Source organism: Tachyglossus aculeatus, chromosome 2 (genome assembly GCF_015852505.1).
Source record: "Tachyglossus aculeatus isolate mTacAcu1 chromosome 2, mTacAcu1.pri, whole genome shotgun sequence".
Lineage (NCBI taxonomy): Eukaryota > Metazoa > Chordata > Mammalia > Monotremata > Tachyglossidae > Tachyglossus > Tachyglossus aculeatus.
Genome location: NC_052067.1, coordinates 68,205,938 through 68,221,247, shown reverse-complemented (window position 1 = coordinate 68,221,247; position 15,310 = coordinate 68,205,938).

Genomic DNA, 15,310 nt, shown 5'->3' with positions numbered 1-15,310 from the left:
GGATGAGGCAAAGGGTAGGTTACTTGCAGAAGACTTGGTTTGGTCCCAAGCACTCCTGCCAAAGAACAATGAACGTAAGCTCTTCACATAACCTCTCTCCACTTCTTTACTGACCATTGCTTTTAGACAAGAGGCCACACACATCAATCAGTGATCCCACTACTAAATGGCAACTTTGGGGAGGCTCCATATAGCTGATTGTCTGTCTGTTCCATTTGTGATAGATTTTTCCTCTCTGATTACCTCTCTGGGCCTCAGTTACCTCATCTATAAAATGAGGATTAAATCCTACTCCATCCTACAGACTAAGTCCCATATGGGACTGGGACTGTATCCAACCTGATTAACTTGTAGCTACCCAGATCTTAGAACAGTGTTTGGCTCATAGTCAGCACTTAACAATTATTATCATTATTGCTACTATTTCATATTTATAGTAATATTGAACCATGTCCCTTTGAATCTACTTGTTGTGGAGTTAATGCAGGTAAGAATGCCATGTGAGAGGAAGACTAGAAGCCAGTGTGAGCAGAAACTGTGAGCAGTAATGATAATAATGGTACTTGTTAAGTGCTTACTTTGTGTCAAGCACTGTTCTAAGCACTGGGGTAAATACAAGTTAATCAGGTCAGACAGAGTCCCTGTCCCACAAAGGGCTCACATTCTTCTCCCCATTTTACAGATGAGGTAAATCAGGCACAGAGAAGGGAAGTGATTTGCCCAAGGTCACACAGCAGACATGTGGCAGAGCTGGGATTAGAACCCAGTTCCTTCTGATTCCCAGGCCTGAGCTCTATTCACTAAAGACACTCTGCTTCTATGTGGCAGGAAATAGAAACTGCTAGGACTTCAGGCAATTAGACTTTTCTGGAGAAAGAGAGGAAAAGGCTGTTTCAGGCTCTGGACAGAAGCTGTGGGGGTTGTGGTATTTAGTGAACTTGCTTGCTAAAGTGCTAGGACAGTTTTTCAGTTAATCAATCAATTGTAGTTAAGAACCAAATGATGTTTTCACACGGGACAGTGTTGCCCACTGCTGTGAAAAAAAGAAACTTGAAAAGAAGTGGGCCCTTTCAGATATGATTTTTTTTTCCTCCAGCAATTAAATCACTAGTAAAAAGTTTCAGCGTGTGTATCTTGTTAAAACACATTGTTTTAGGAAACAGAATTAAGCTCTTTGCTGATCATACCCAGCCTTACAGTAGGCCTGCTCTTCACTCTGGAAAGAAGAAATGGTTTATTTAAAAAGAACAAAGCCTGCAACTCCGTCTGCTGGCAGGAATCACCCCTTGGACAGAGAAAGCTGCTCTAGGTGCAAGTGTGAACAGTCAAGTGTGCCAGATCCAGTACCAGGCTGCCAGGGCACTCGATAAATTCCCAATTCCTGTTTCCTGATGCATGTGTTACCTGAAGCACAGTCTGCCCAGATTATAGGTTTGCAGGCAGCAGCTCTGACAGCTAAATTCAGGTGAAGTTTGTGCTCTAATGGGAGGCTTTAGGCTTTTACGAACAGGCTTTCATTTATCCATCACAGAGAAACCCAGCTGTTTGAATTGCTATCTCTAAAAGCATTTATATTTTGCACTGATGAGCACTCAATTCTATCATCATGGGGTTCTGAACCTGCTAAGGGAAAATTGAGTTATACTAAGCCATTGATATAATGGGAATTCACGAGTTGGAAGTAGATTGTTCAAAATTACTACCCTAACCAAAAATGATAAAATAATTCCTATATTATCATTATCTCCAGCACTAGCAAAGTGCTTTATACCCTTGCCTCTCATTGTTATTTAACCGTACTTTATTCGGTAAGGCTGAAAAACACCAAAAAAACTAAGAAACTAAGTCCAGAACAGCAAACGCTGGGAAATGTCATATGCACACAATCACTTCTTCCTACACAAAATCTACTTGAACCTACTTGTAAATCCAGATCAGACTCAAATTGAAGCAAGAACATTCCCTGATATTTCCATTTAATTACAGCTATACTTTGCAGTGAAACCACATACTATAGTAAGAATCCGCTGTCTTTTAAAAACAAGGGAAACAAGTTACAAGAAGCAGTATGGCCTAGAGGATAAAGCACAGAATCTAGGAGCCAGAAGACGTGGGTTCTAATCCCAGCTCTACCACGTACCTGTGGTGTGATCTTGGAGACATCACTTAACTTCTCAGTGCCTCAGTTCCCTCATCATCCTAGTGGGGATTCCATTAACGGGGATTATGTAAATCATGTTCCCCAACCTACTTAAAGTGTGATCCCCATGTAGGACCTGGTTATTTTGAATCTGCGTCAGTGATTAGTACTGTACTTGGTGCATGGCAAGTGCTTAACGAATACCACAATTATTATTGGAACAATTACTTGAAGATAGTAGCTGCTGTATAAATGATGCTCATTCTACTAAACGGTATACAAAAAAGGAAGAACTCTAGTTAGCACAAGTATTTTCCTTGACTGTTTGGAAGGAAACTCCTCAAATCAGGGGCTCAGATAGGCTTCTTTCTAGTCATTGGAAACACTAGGCTCAGTCCATCACTAGGAGTGCAAATACGAGGAATATGGTCTACCTGCACACAAATATCATTGACAGGACGGTGGATGAAGATGGAAGCTATTGCGGTCATAAATTCATCTTTTCCGTGATCAGACAAGCACTGTGACTTATAATTTAAACTGCTACTGGCCTAACAAATATTGGGTGGTTGGGAGGAAACAGCAGCCTGCAACTACTTTTATGTCTAGTTAGAGTCCCTGCCTCCAGGCCCACTTATATAAGGTATTTATTGAATGCCTACTATGTTTAGGATTGAACTGAAATCTTGGGACCATTCAGTAAAAAGAGAAGTCAAGGTCTCTGTCCTTGTGTTTACAATCTCAACCCGTCCCCCCCACTGGCCCCCCAGGAATTTCCAAAACCTGAATTGCAAATACACTCTATCAACCTGCCCACAGAAGGGTTGGAATATCATCCTGTAATGGGCCAGAGAGATTTCTATAGTGTCAGGCCTGTGGATTAATTTTCTGTGAACAAAACCTCTAGAGATGGTATCCAGAATGATGTCATAGGAAAGGATTTAGGGGCAGGTCAGAGGTGGGTAGTGTACTTCTCCAATCCACTGGAACAATATCTAGAATTGCACAAACCTGACCCAGGATTAAGGAAAGTGCCCCTCAGCAGAGCCAGGGGTAACACACTCCAACAAAGCAGAACCTAATTGGGACAGCCACCTTGTTTTCCTTTGCCTGTGCCACATAGGAGCAAATATAATCACGCTGACTATTAGTCAAGCATCCACCTTTTGAAACTTTGGCAAACTATCAAACAGAGCCAATCTAGGTAGGACAAAATTAAAATAGGGGCAGGAAAAGGAAAGAAAAATGAACTCCCCTGTTGTCTGAACGTATGGTTTGAAAGGCTTCAAAGTTGCTCATGCTTCACTCAAACTGAGCTCCCATTTCCTGTGTTCAGCTGGGATACAACAAGCAGCACCTGTTCCACTGATGACATAGTGGGTAGTATGACCACTCAGAGTAAAGCAGACCAGCTGTAGGGATTAGCTAGGTGAGTTGAATTCAGGGAACATGGAGACTCCAGATGGCCAGTTGAGTGCCAATGAGATTTCACAGCCCCTCTGGCAAACAAAAACTGTCTAGCAGTTGTCATGTTGCTTGCTGTTCACCTGCTTTGTAGGCCGATGTTATGACCCAGCATATAGTTCAGAGTGGGAATTACAATACCTGTCAAAAAATGCTGGGATCTGGACATGGTTGTAGATTTTTAAGTAATGTCAAAGGGGCAGAACAAATGAGTATAGGTTCTGAACCATATTAACAGGAGAGATGACAGCTTCTAAATATAGGAAGCCACCAGGAAGTGGTTCAACTGCACTGCTTCATTTAAAACTTTAAATTGAACTAAGCTTTCATGAGTTGTCACCTTGGGAATCCTGCTTGAGACCTTGGAAGCAAAAACCAGACCAATGGATGCCTGCATTTCAGCTTGAATGTTTAAAGGTAATTAATGAACACTTCTGATTCATAAATTAAGATTTAATGGAAATGATTTAACTTCTGCCAGTTTGTATCTATGCATTCTTTTTTCTAGGTCAAGGTCAATCAATCATATTCATTGAGCACTTACTGTATGCAGGGCACTGTACTAAGCTCTTGGGAGAATATAACACAGGGATATAACTGACACGTTCCCTGTCCAAAGATTCGTTGCTTAAAGGAAGAAATTATATTTCTGCAAGAACTGAAGTGATTTGGAATTTTGGTAATAGGGAAAGGAATAAGAGACCAGAGAGTTTACAGGGCAGCATTCTGCATTTTTATTAAAATTTACCATAATAACAATATTAATAGAATCAGTCAATTGTATTTGAGTGTTTACTGTGTGCAGAGCAATATAAAATACAACAGCAGATACATTCCCTGCTCACAACAAGCCTACAGCCTAGAGGGTGAGACAGGCATGAGTATAAATAAATAAATAGAAAAATAATACTAATTGTGGTATTTGTTAGGCGCTCACTACTTGCCAAGCACTGTTCTAAACACTGAATTCTAATCACAAGGTAATCATGTTGGACAAAGCCCATGTCCCTCATGGGGCTCGCAATCTTGATCCCCATTTTACAGGTGAGGTAAGTGAGGCACAGAGAAGTTACATGACTTGCCCAAGGTCACACAGCAGATACGTGGCAGAGCCGGGATAGATTAATAGAAATACAAGCTATATACAGGTGAATTAAATCTTATTGCTGGAAAAGATTTAATATTTAAATATCATTCAGTAGGTTTGGAATAGTTTTGGATCTGCAATGATAAGTTTTATCCACTGGATCTGTTTATTTACTGAAGAATATTGATCAAGGCCCTGCTGAGAGCTCACCTCCTCCAGGAGGGCTTCCCAGACTGAGCCCCTTCCTTCCTCTCCCCCTCGTCCCCCTCTCCATCCCCCCATCTTACCTCCTTCCCTTCCCCACAGCACCTGTATATATGTATACATGGTTGTACATATTTATTACTCTATTTATTTATTTATTTTACTTGTACATCTCTATCCTATTTATTTTATTTTGTTGGTATGTTTGGTTTTGTTCTCTGTCTCCCCCTTTTAGACTGTGAGCCCACTGTTGGGTAGGGACTGTCTCTATGTGTTGCCAATTTGTACTTCCCAAGCGCTTAGTACAGTGCTCTGCACATAGTAAGCGCTCAATAAATACGATTGATTGATTCCCTATATTTGGTATAAGTGAACCAGATTTCACTTGCCATTCAATTACTCAGATTTATTGAGTTAGTATTATGTGCAGAGCACTATACTAAGTGCGTGGGAGAGTACTGTATTACAGAGTTGGAAGATACATTCCCTACCCACAATGAGCTCATAGTCTAGAGGGGAAGACAGACAAGATAAATTACAGACCATGTACATAAGGGTTGTGGGAATGGGGTAAATAAAGGATGTAACTCCAAGCAAGGGTGATGCAGAAGAGATGCAGCAGTAAGCAGTGCCTACCCTAGGGACGGGCAAAAAAGGTGATTAACTGAGGAAAGGAACTCCCAAAACAGTCTCTAAAAATACCTGAGACCTAATAGCATGCTCAAAGGGTTAGTGTTCAAGGTAGAGTTTCCCTACCTAGAAACATGTACTTTTCTTCATCCCCACTGTCCCTTATCTCCTTCACCTCAGCAGGACTTCCAAGAGCCTAGGTTTTGGAAGTCAGAGGTCATGGGTTTGAATCCTGGCTCTGCCACATGTCTGCTGTGTGACCTTGGGCAAGTCACTTAACTTCTCTGAGCCTCAGTTACCTCATCTGTAAAATGGGGATTAAGACTGTGAGCCCCACATGGGACAACCTGATCATCTTGTATCCCCTCCCAGTGCTTAGAACAGTGCTTTGCACATAGTACATGCTTAACAAATGCCATTATTATTATTATGGGTTGAAATTGATCTGGGGTGGAGATATGGTTGAGTGTCCAGAATTTTTTGCTATGTGATATATGGTAATCAAGGGCAGCCTTGATCATAAGAAGCAGTCACCAGTCATTACCTGGAGCTAGGGTTAATAGTTTGGAAATTAGAGGGAAATTCGAAAAAAAGAGAAAATTAATATTTTAATACGTACTAAATTTTTCTTAGGCTGCCAAAATGGACTTGAGTCAATTGAGAATCAATCATATTTCTGCTGTCAACTTAGGTTGTTCGGGCATTTGTGTGATGGGTTGGAGAAGCAGTGAGTGACCTAGGAGAAAGAGCATGGGTGAGGGTGTCAGAGGACCTGGGTTCTAATCCTGCTCTGCCATTTGCCTACTATGTGACCTTGGGCAAGTCCCAACTTCCTTCATCTGCAAAATGGAAATTCAATACTTCTTCTCCCTCCTACTTAGGTCCATTTTGGGATCTGATTACCTTATACCTACCCCAGAGCTTAGTATAGTGCTTGATACATAGTAAGCACTTAAATACCACAATGATTATTACTATTATGAATTTCTATATGTCCACTGCCATAATATAAATGGTGTATATAGAAATGGGGTATTTGGGAAGTTTGATTTTTTTTTTTTTAGTGTGCCATAATATTTTTGGTAGGGCGACGGGTGGGGATTTTCCTTCCTCTCACTGTAAAAAGGCTGACTTTCTATGGGTAACCACAGAAATTAGAACGCAGGTCCTCTGATACCCAGGCCCATGCTCCTTCTGCTAGGCCGTACTCTTCTCCTTGCTCCAGAGTTCTGCTTTTCAGAGTGGGGACCCAAGTTCAGGTATCTTTAAAAAATATCCTGTCAGACACTTGATGTCTTTTGCAGTCACAACCACTCTTTGCCCTTATGATTGTTCTTATGGATGACTCCTACCCATGGAAACTTAATAACGGTTAGAGAAGCAGCTTGGCCTAGTGGATAGAACATGGATGGACTTTCAATGGGTAAGCATCTGCTTAATTATCCTTCTTTTAAGTTCAATCATTGTTCACACTCCAGTATGCTGCCCTCACCTGAGAGCCCAGATTAAAAAATTTTGGATTGAAGCTTGGGTTTGACACCCCTAAGTATTATATTCTGGTAGGTATCTAAGATGTTTCGTACTGATTTTAACCATTCGCATCTAAAGAAACAAATTGCTGTGCAGAGACTATGTGGGAATTGTAAAAATGAATAAAACCCCAAGTTTGAAATTTAACATAGATTTTTGCTCAAATATGAAAAATAGCTGATAAATCTCCCCTCCCCACAGTATCATTTATTTACATCCAACAAATCCTTAATCCACCTGTTGAGTATTGGAACAGAGAGATGAGTTATTTGTTTTGGGGTTTTTTTTATGGTTTTGATTAAGTGCTTACTATGTGCCACACTAGGCACTGTACTAAGTCCTGGGATATATACAAGTTAATTATGTTGGACACAGTTGGTACCCCACATGGGGCTCACAGTCTTAATCATTCATTCATTCAATCATATTTATTGAGCACTTACTGTGTGCAGAGCACTGCACTGTACTAAGCACCTGGGAAGTACAAATCAGCAACATATAGAGACAGACAACAAAACAATACAAGTAGACAGGTGTCAATACCATCAGAATAAATAGAATTATAGCTATATGCACATCATTAATAAAATAGAGTAACAAATATGTACAAATTTACACAAGTGCTGTGGAGAGGAGAAGGGGGTAGGGTAGAGGTGGGGGCGATGGGGAGGGGAAAAAGAGGAGAGGAAAAGGGGGGCTCAGTCTGGGGAGGCCTCCTGAAGGAGGTGAGCTCTCAGTAGGGCTTTGAAGGGAGGAAGAGAACTAATTTGGTGGATGAGTGGAGGGAGGGCATTCCAGGCCAGAGGTAGGACGTGGGCCAGGGGTTGACACTGTGACAGGTGAGAACAAGGCACAGGGAGGTGGTTAGGGGCAGAAGAGCGGAATGTAATCCCCATTTTACAGATAACTGAAGTAGGGAAGTTTAGTGACTTGCCCGATGTCCCACAGCAGACAAGTGGTGGAGCTGGAATTAGAACCCAGGTCCTTCTTACTACCATGCCCATGATCTATCCACTAGACCAAGCTGCTTCTCTAACAGTTATTAAGGCTCCATGGGTAGGAGTTATCCACTAAGAACAATCACAAGGGCAAAGAGTGGATGTGACTGCAAAAGCTATCGAGTGTCTGACATGATATTTTTAAAAGCACAGAGCTCATGGATGCTACCTGAAATTGGGTCCCCATTCTGAAAAGCAGAGCTCTGGAGCAAGGAGAAGAAGTATGGCCTTGCAGAAGGAGCACTGGACTAGGAATCAGAAGACCTGTGTTCTAATCCCTGCTCCCCCTCTTGTTTGCTGTGTGACCTGGGGCAAGACACTTCACTTCTCTGTGCCTCAGTTCCCTCATATGCAAAATGAGGATTCAATACCTATTATCCCTCCTACTTAGAGTGTAAGCCCTATGTGGTATCTATCTTCTATCTGCCCCAGTGATTAGTATAGTGATTGGCACAAAGTAAGCACTTAATGAATACCACAGTGATTATTATTATTGTACAATAATAATAATAATGATAATATGGAATGTGTCTGGCTCTTCTGAGAGGAACTGGAACACTTTCTGTACCCAAATTGCTACCATGTTGATCCAAACACATATTTCCTGCCTTGTCTACTGCAACAGCCTTCTCGCTAACCTCCCTGTCACCTGTTTCTCCCCTCTCCATTCTTCACTCTGCTGCCCAGATCATTTTTCTGAAAAATCTGCTTAGTCCATGCCTCTCCACTCCTCAAAAACAATTGCCCATCCATCTCTTCATCAAACTCCTCACCATCAGCTTTAAGACACTCATTCAGCTCGCCCTCTTCTACCGTGCCACACTAACCTCCTACTACAACGCAGTCTTCTCACTCCATTCCTGTAACACCAACTGACTCCCTGTACCTTGTTGTCTCTCTTGCTGCCGACCCCTTGCCCAAATCTCTCTCTGGATTGGAACTCCTTCCCCTTTCGTAAACGACAGACCACCACACTTCCACCTTTAAAGCCCTACTAAAATCAGATCTCCAACAAAAGGCCTTCCCTAACTAACCCCTCATTTCCCCACCCAATTCACCTCCCTTCTGCATTACTTAAGCACTTGAGTGCATACTCTTTAAGCACTTTGATACTCACCCCATTATCAGCCCCACCAGTCTTAAGTACATATTCTTATACTTTGCCATTCCCCCTATCTGTAATCTATTTTAATGTCTGTCTCTCGCTCTAGCCCGTAAACCCCTTGAGTGCAGGCAGGTCCTCCCAAATAAATGGTAGTCTCCAAAGCTTTTAGCACAGTGTTCTGCACACAGTAAGCGTTTAGTAATTACCATTGCTTGATTATAACTGTAGTAGCAAGCTTTAATCGACCTTAAGATATGGCAGCAATATCAGTTTGGTGAGCCCAAGCTCAATTACATGGATAGATGGTTCATCGTCCACATGATAAATCATGCTGAAATCTGAAAAAAACCCCACCACTATTCCTCGCATAAAATAACGTAATTTAAAATGTCAGGTTTTTCCTGAACAAGCAGGATTTCTGTAATCGATCATGAAAAAAAAATAAACTGCACTACATGCCATCCAGCTGCATTTGTCAAAGTATGGAGAAGGAATATTTGGACAGTCAATTTACTCACATTCACATAGGTTGTCTCTTTTTTAGGTGGGTGTTTAATTTGAAAAGTTACTCCCCCAGCAAGCACTTTTTAGAAGCTGAGATAAATGACAATAGGCAACTAAAACCCAAGATAGGGTCCAATGGAAAGACTGCAATCAATCAATTCCTTTCAAAATCACCAAAAGCTACTCTCAGCCTCTCCCCAGACGCAAAGGAGCTGATTACAGGCTTCTAGGTGTCTGCAAAACCAGACAATGAAATCTTGCCCTTCACCACTGAAATCTTTTAAAATAAAGTATTGTCCTCAGAGTTTAAAGAAGAACATACATTTTGGATGTGGGTTTTTAAATCTCTAAGTGAATTTAGTGCAAATGATAATTGCTGGATTCAAATCTGTATAAGTTTACTTCCTTTATTTAATGAGAAGCTGTAGTTGCTGCAAATGTTCTCTAGTTCCTCAAGCACTTCACTCCTCGCTTGGGTGATACAGTCTTAGAAGTAAGAAGACATTTTAAGACTAAGACCATCGTGATTCAAACCTTCTTATCTCAGCAAGAGAGTTGAAGAGGAATGGTTCATTCTTCAAGTTCCTGGCATTTACTTCTACATCCTATGTAAATGACCAATGACAGATGTGGGGGTGATGGGAGTAAAGGAAGGAGACAACCTACAATACACATTGGCTTGAAATCAAGTTTCAAATAAATTTAAGAGTAAAATCCATCTTTTCCCAGCTTTGAAAGTTAAGGAATATATTGCAGCTTCAAACTGATAATTAGAAAATTGACCATGGTTTGGAACCAGAGAAGACAGGCAATCATTTTTAGGGACTAGTGTTTCATCCCACTAAGGAAACTTGACAACTCAAGCAACTGGGTTTTCAATCACCTTTTCAGAAAATGCTAGCAGACAGTGCCTTCACTAGAGGGGGACAGTTGAGCAACTCATTAGGCACAGAAGAGAAGTGGATCCAAAATGCCCTCTACCTCAATTGCACCTCACCTCCTACTCTGGGGAATCTCCTCTTAATGAGTGTCCTGGAAATGGAGATGGAGAGCAGTTAGTAAACTCCTTGTGGGCAGGGATCATGTCTACCAACTCTATTGTATGGTACTCTCCCAAGCAATTAGTCCACTTCTCTGCCCACAGTAAGCACTCACTAAATATCACTGACTGATTAAATGAGACTTCAGAGACTTGCCCTCTAACTGGTGGCAGTGAAGGGCACTATAGAGAAGCAGCATGGCTCAGTGGAAAGAGCACGGGCTTGGAAGTCAGAGGTCATGGGTTCTAATCCCAGCTTGGCCACTATCAGCTGTGTGACTTTGGGCAAGTCATTTCACTTCTCTGTGCCTCAGTTACCTCATCTGTAAAATGAGGATTGACTGTGAGCCCCACATGGGTATCCCGAGGTGACCCTGGGGTACCGGCCATCTCAAGGTCAAAAGCTATCTCGTGAACACCTGAGCCAGCAGGCGGAACTCAGAAGTGAGGATGGGATACCGCCCCCATGACCAAATCTGCTAGATTAACAGCCCAAAACAGGAATACAGAAGGTGTCCCTCGCCCCCATGCCAATCAAATTAGGTATGGAGGAGGGGGGAGGGCAGAGATTGGATAGACTGAGGCCGGAAGCTGGAATGGCCTAGGGGCACAAGCAATAAATACCTGTCACCTCTGACCTTCGGGGTCAGAACACCAAGACACGCAGCTGCAGCAGCAGCAACCTCCGTGTCTTTCTCTGACCAGAAGGCCAGATGCCCGCTCTGCAACCAGAACCAACATATGGAGGCAAGGGCTGTGGGATGGGTGAGTGTCTCGTGGATGGGAGCCAGGTACCCCGCTGATGATGGGAATCATGAGTGGATTCCTCCCATGTAGAGAGAGCACATGGTGAGAGCTAGCTGCCCACCATGGGCATGGGTAATGGAATGAATTTCTTCCCATTTGGGAAAGTAAGTGGATTCTTCCCAAGTGGAAGTGCACATGGGTGAGAGCTAGCTGCCTCACCCACATGCGATTAATGTATGACTGTGTTCCTCCCATGTAGGGAAGCTCTAATATTGCTAATTGTTTATATTCCTCCCAAAAGGGAAGTTCAATCCATTGCGCCTAAACAATTACATAAATTCAATTCGCCTCTCAGAATAAATTTTATATAAAACTCAGGCTTTCTGTCCCCAGCCTCTCTCTCTCTCTTGCCTCGTCGATCACTGAATGAACCAGTCCCCAGATGACAGGTGACAGTGGGATAACTTGATTACCTTGTATCTCCTCCAGTGCTTAGAACAGTGCTTAGCATATAGCAAGTGCTTAACAAATACCATTACTATTATTCTTATTATTATTATGGCTAATGAAGCCTGACTCCAACCTCCACAGCCACTGATGAAGAAAATTGGAGAGCTTGGTCCCTGCTAGCAGAAAATAGGTGTACTTCACCCAGGGCAAATGATGTGCTTCCCTTTTGGGTTTCTTCACTCTGTGAGCTGGGTTTGCAGTAGAAATTAATCAGTGGAATTTACTGAGCACTTACTGTGTGCCAAGTACTATATTCATTCATTCAATTGTATTTATTGAGCGCTTAATGTGTGCAGAGCACTGTACTAAGCACTTCAGAAGTCCAAGTTGGCAACATATAGAGACGGTCCCTACCTAACAGCAGGCTCACAGTCTAGAAGGGGGAGACAGACAACAAAACATATTAACAAAATAAAATCAATAGAATAAATATGTATGAGTAAAATGAATAGAGTAATAAATATGTTCAAACATATTTACATATATACAGGTGCTGTGGAGAGGGGAAGGAGGTAAGGTGGGAGGGATGGGGAGGAGGAGGCTCAGTCTACTAAGCACTTGGGAGGGTACAATAAAGTAGGCGTGATCACTGTTCTCAAGAGCTTTTACAATCCAACATGATTGTTAGATTATATTCTGTGGTTCATCTCTACTTCTCTTAGCTAACAGGAGTGGATGGGATTCTACACTGCAGTGTTGGGTGTTTCTTAAGCAGCGTGGCTTAGTGAAAAAAGCACGGGTTTGGGAGTCAGAGGACATGGGTTCTAATCCCAGCTTTGCCACTTGTCAGCTGTGTGGCCCTGGGCAAGCCATTTAACTTCTCTGTGCTTCAGTTACCTCATCTATAAAATGGGGATTAAGACTGTGAGCCCCACGTGGGACAACTTGATTACCTGTATCTACCCCAGCACTTAGAACAGTGCTTGGCAAATAGTAAGTATTTAAATACCAAAATAATTATTAATTACTATTATTAAGCCTCAAGGTGTTTTACATAGAATTCTATGGCTGGGGAATGAGTAATTCAAAGAGGGTGTGAATTGTCTTCATTGGACATATTTAACACTTGATAATGGAAAAATGTCATCCCAAAGGAGCCTTCAACCTTCAGTTCTTCCTGACCACTTTTCATCTGATAATTACACTTAATAAGAAAGGCATGGGCCTGGAAGTTCCCTAAGAAAGAACTGGACTGGACTTAATCAGCTCTTTGTTCAAAAAGCACAGAATCACACATGTTTCTCTTGAGGTAACATATGCAAAACAACATAATACAAATAGAAGGACGTAAATGGAGAAGCAATAAGGACACAGGGCGGGGTTGTTTTTTGGTTCACAGTCCAAAGGAAATCCTCTGGGCTGTCACTGTCATTCAGGAAAGGATGTCAACAAGAGGTCATAAAAATGTGTTTGGAGGGGGGTGGGGTCAGTGGAGAGACATGCCGGAATCTGGGGCTTTCCAGAAAAATTGGCTCACTTCAAATGTATACTCCCAGGATGACAGAGAAGGGAAATGACTGGCTTCTTTTGCCCCCCCAGTCCTTTCAACTTCATGAAAATTGTCACGGACTTCAGTATCAAGAAAGCACTACAGTAAAAAGCATTACAGTCTAGGCCTTGACCCAGGAAGAAGGAAGACTTTCTAATTTTAGCTTAATCTTGGAGTCTCTCTATGTACTTTGAGCCGGTCATTTCATTTCCAAAATGAATTTGAAGTTAAACATAGTGGGATCCTCAGACAGCCAAATCATATGAAAATGGCTTCAAAACCAGGGATTCCCTTGCTGTTTCCCTCTGTGGCAGTAGGATTATCCAGTTTATGGGTAAACGTGGCCTCTTGCTTTTCCTCATTCTTCCTGCTATTTAATTGCTGGTTAAAATCTTCCCAAGAGGACAGGGGGAAGAGAGAGGAGGGGACAGTCATATGACTCATTGTTGATATTTATTAGCAACGCCAACAAAATGGTAATAAAATTTTGCCCTACTCTCATATAATAAAAATGATAGCACTTGTTAAGCGCTTATTATGTGTGAAGCACTGTTCTAAGCGCCGGGGTGGATACAAGGTGATCAGGCTGTCCCACATGGGGCTCACAGTCTTAATCCCCATTTTACAGATGAGGTAACTGAGGCACAGAGAAATTAAGTGGCTTGTCCAAAGTCACACAGCTGACAAGCGGTGGAGCAGGGATTAGAACCCATGACCTCTGACTCCCAAGCCCGTGCTCTTTCCACTGAGCCACGCTGCTTCTCATATGAGAGCCTATGCAACATTTCATTGGCTGCCCAACAAATTAGAATAATAAAAAGTTAGCAGGAACCGAGGAAACATTCATGGTATTTCAAAAGGCACTCAATATTTCTCTAAGGCTGATGGATTCTGTTTCATTTCTTCAGTCTTCGCAGTTCTCATCTTTTTTCTCCCACACGGTCTCCTTTCTCTGTGCTTATTTCTCTGATTGCGCAGAAATCCTATAGTGGCTCACAAATCCACAGTGGCTACATTTCTCATACCAAAGACTACTCTGAGATTTAGGGAGGAAAAATTTGAAAGCTGAAGTTTAAAATGAAGCTCTTTGATTATCTAAGGATAATATTGATCCATTCTCTCCCTTACCCCTTCCATCTTCAGGAATAAATTGGGGTGACTGTATTTTAGTGTCATTGATTTCTTTTTCCCCCACCTGCTGCTAACAAGGATCAAACTATTTCATTGCTCCAGTACAAAGCCATTATTTTGAGACCCACTAGATGGCAAAGTCATGCCAGATGTAATCTAGATGAGGAAAAATGAGTTTGCAAAATATCTTACTCACTAGTGCTGAGGTTGGCCTTTCATTAAGAGGGTAAAATGTGGTATTTATTTCTGCTTTACACAATCTTGTAAATGCAGATATGTTGGACTGTCACCTTCCAATTCAACTGCTCAGAGACTGAAGCTGGCCTGCACAAATGACCACTTGCACCCTGCATCCTGTTCACATACCCCTAGACCGGGACTTTTCTCCTTTGCACGATCCTGGATCGCTGAGCCAGAGCCTTTATAAAATGGGATTAGCAATGGTGGAAGTGAAGCTGATAGCCTCCATCCCAAATCAGCCCATGCCAAGAATATTTCCAGCTTTGGCCTTACATATTTTGGCCATGATGCAAAGAGAGGTTAAATCATTTAATAATAATTGTAGTACTCGTTAAGTGCTTACCATATGCTAGGCACCGTACTAAGCACTGGGGTGGATATAGGCAATTCAGTTTGGATACAGCCCCTGTACAACGTGGGGCTCAGAATCCCAATCCTCAGTTTACAGAGGAGGTAAATCAGGCCCAGAGAAGTGAAGTGATTTACCCAAGG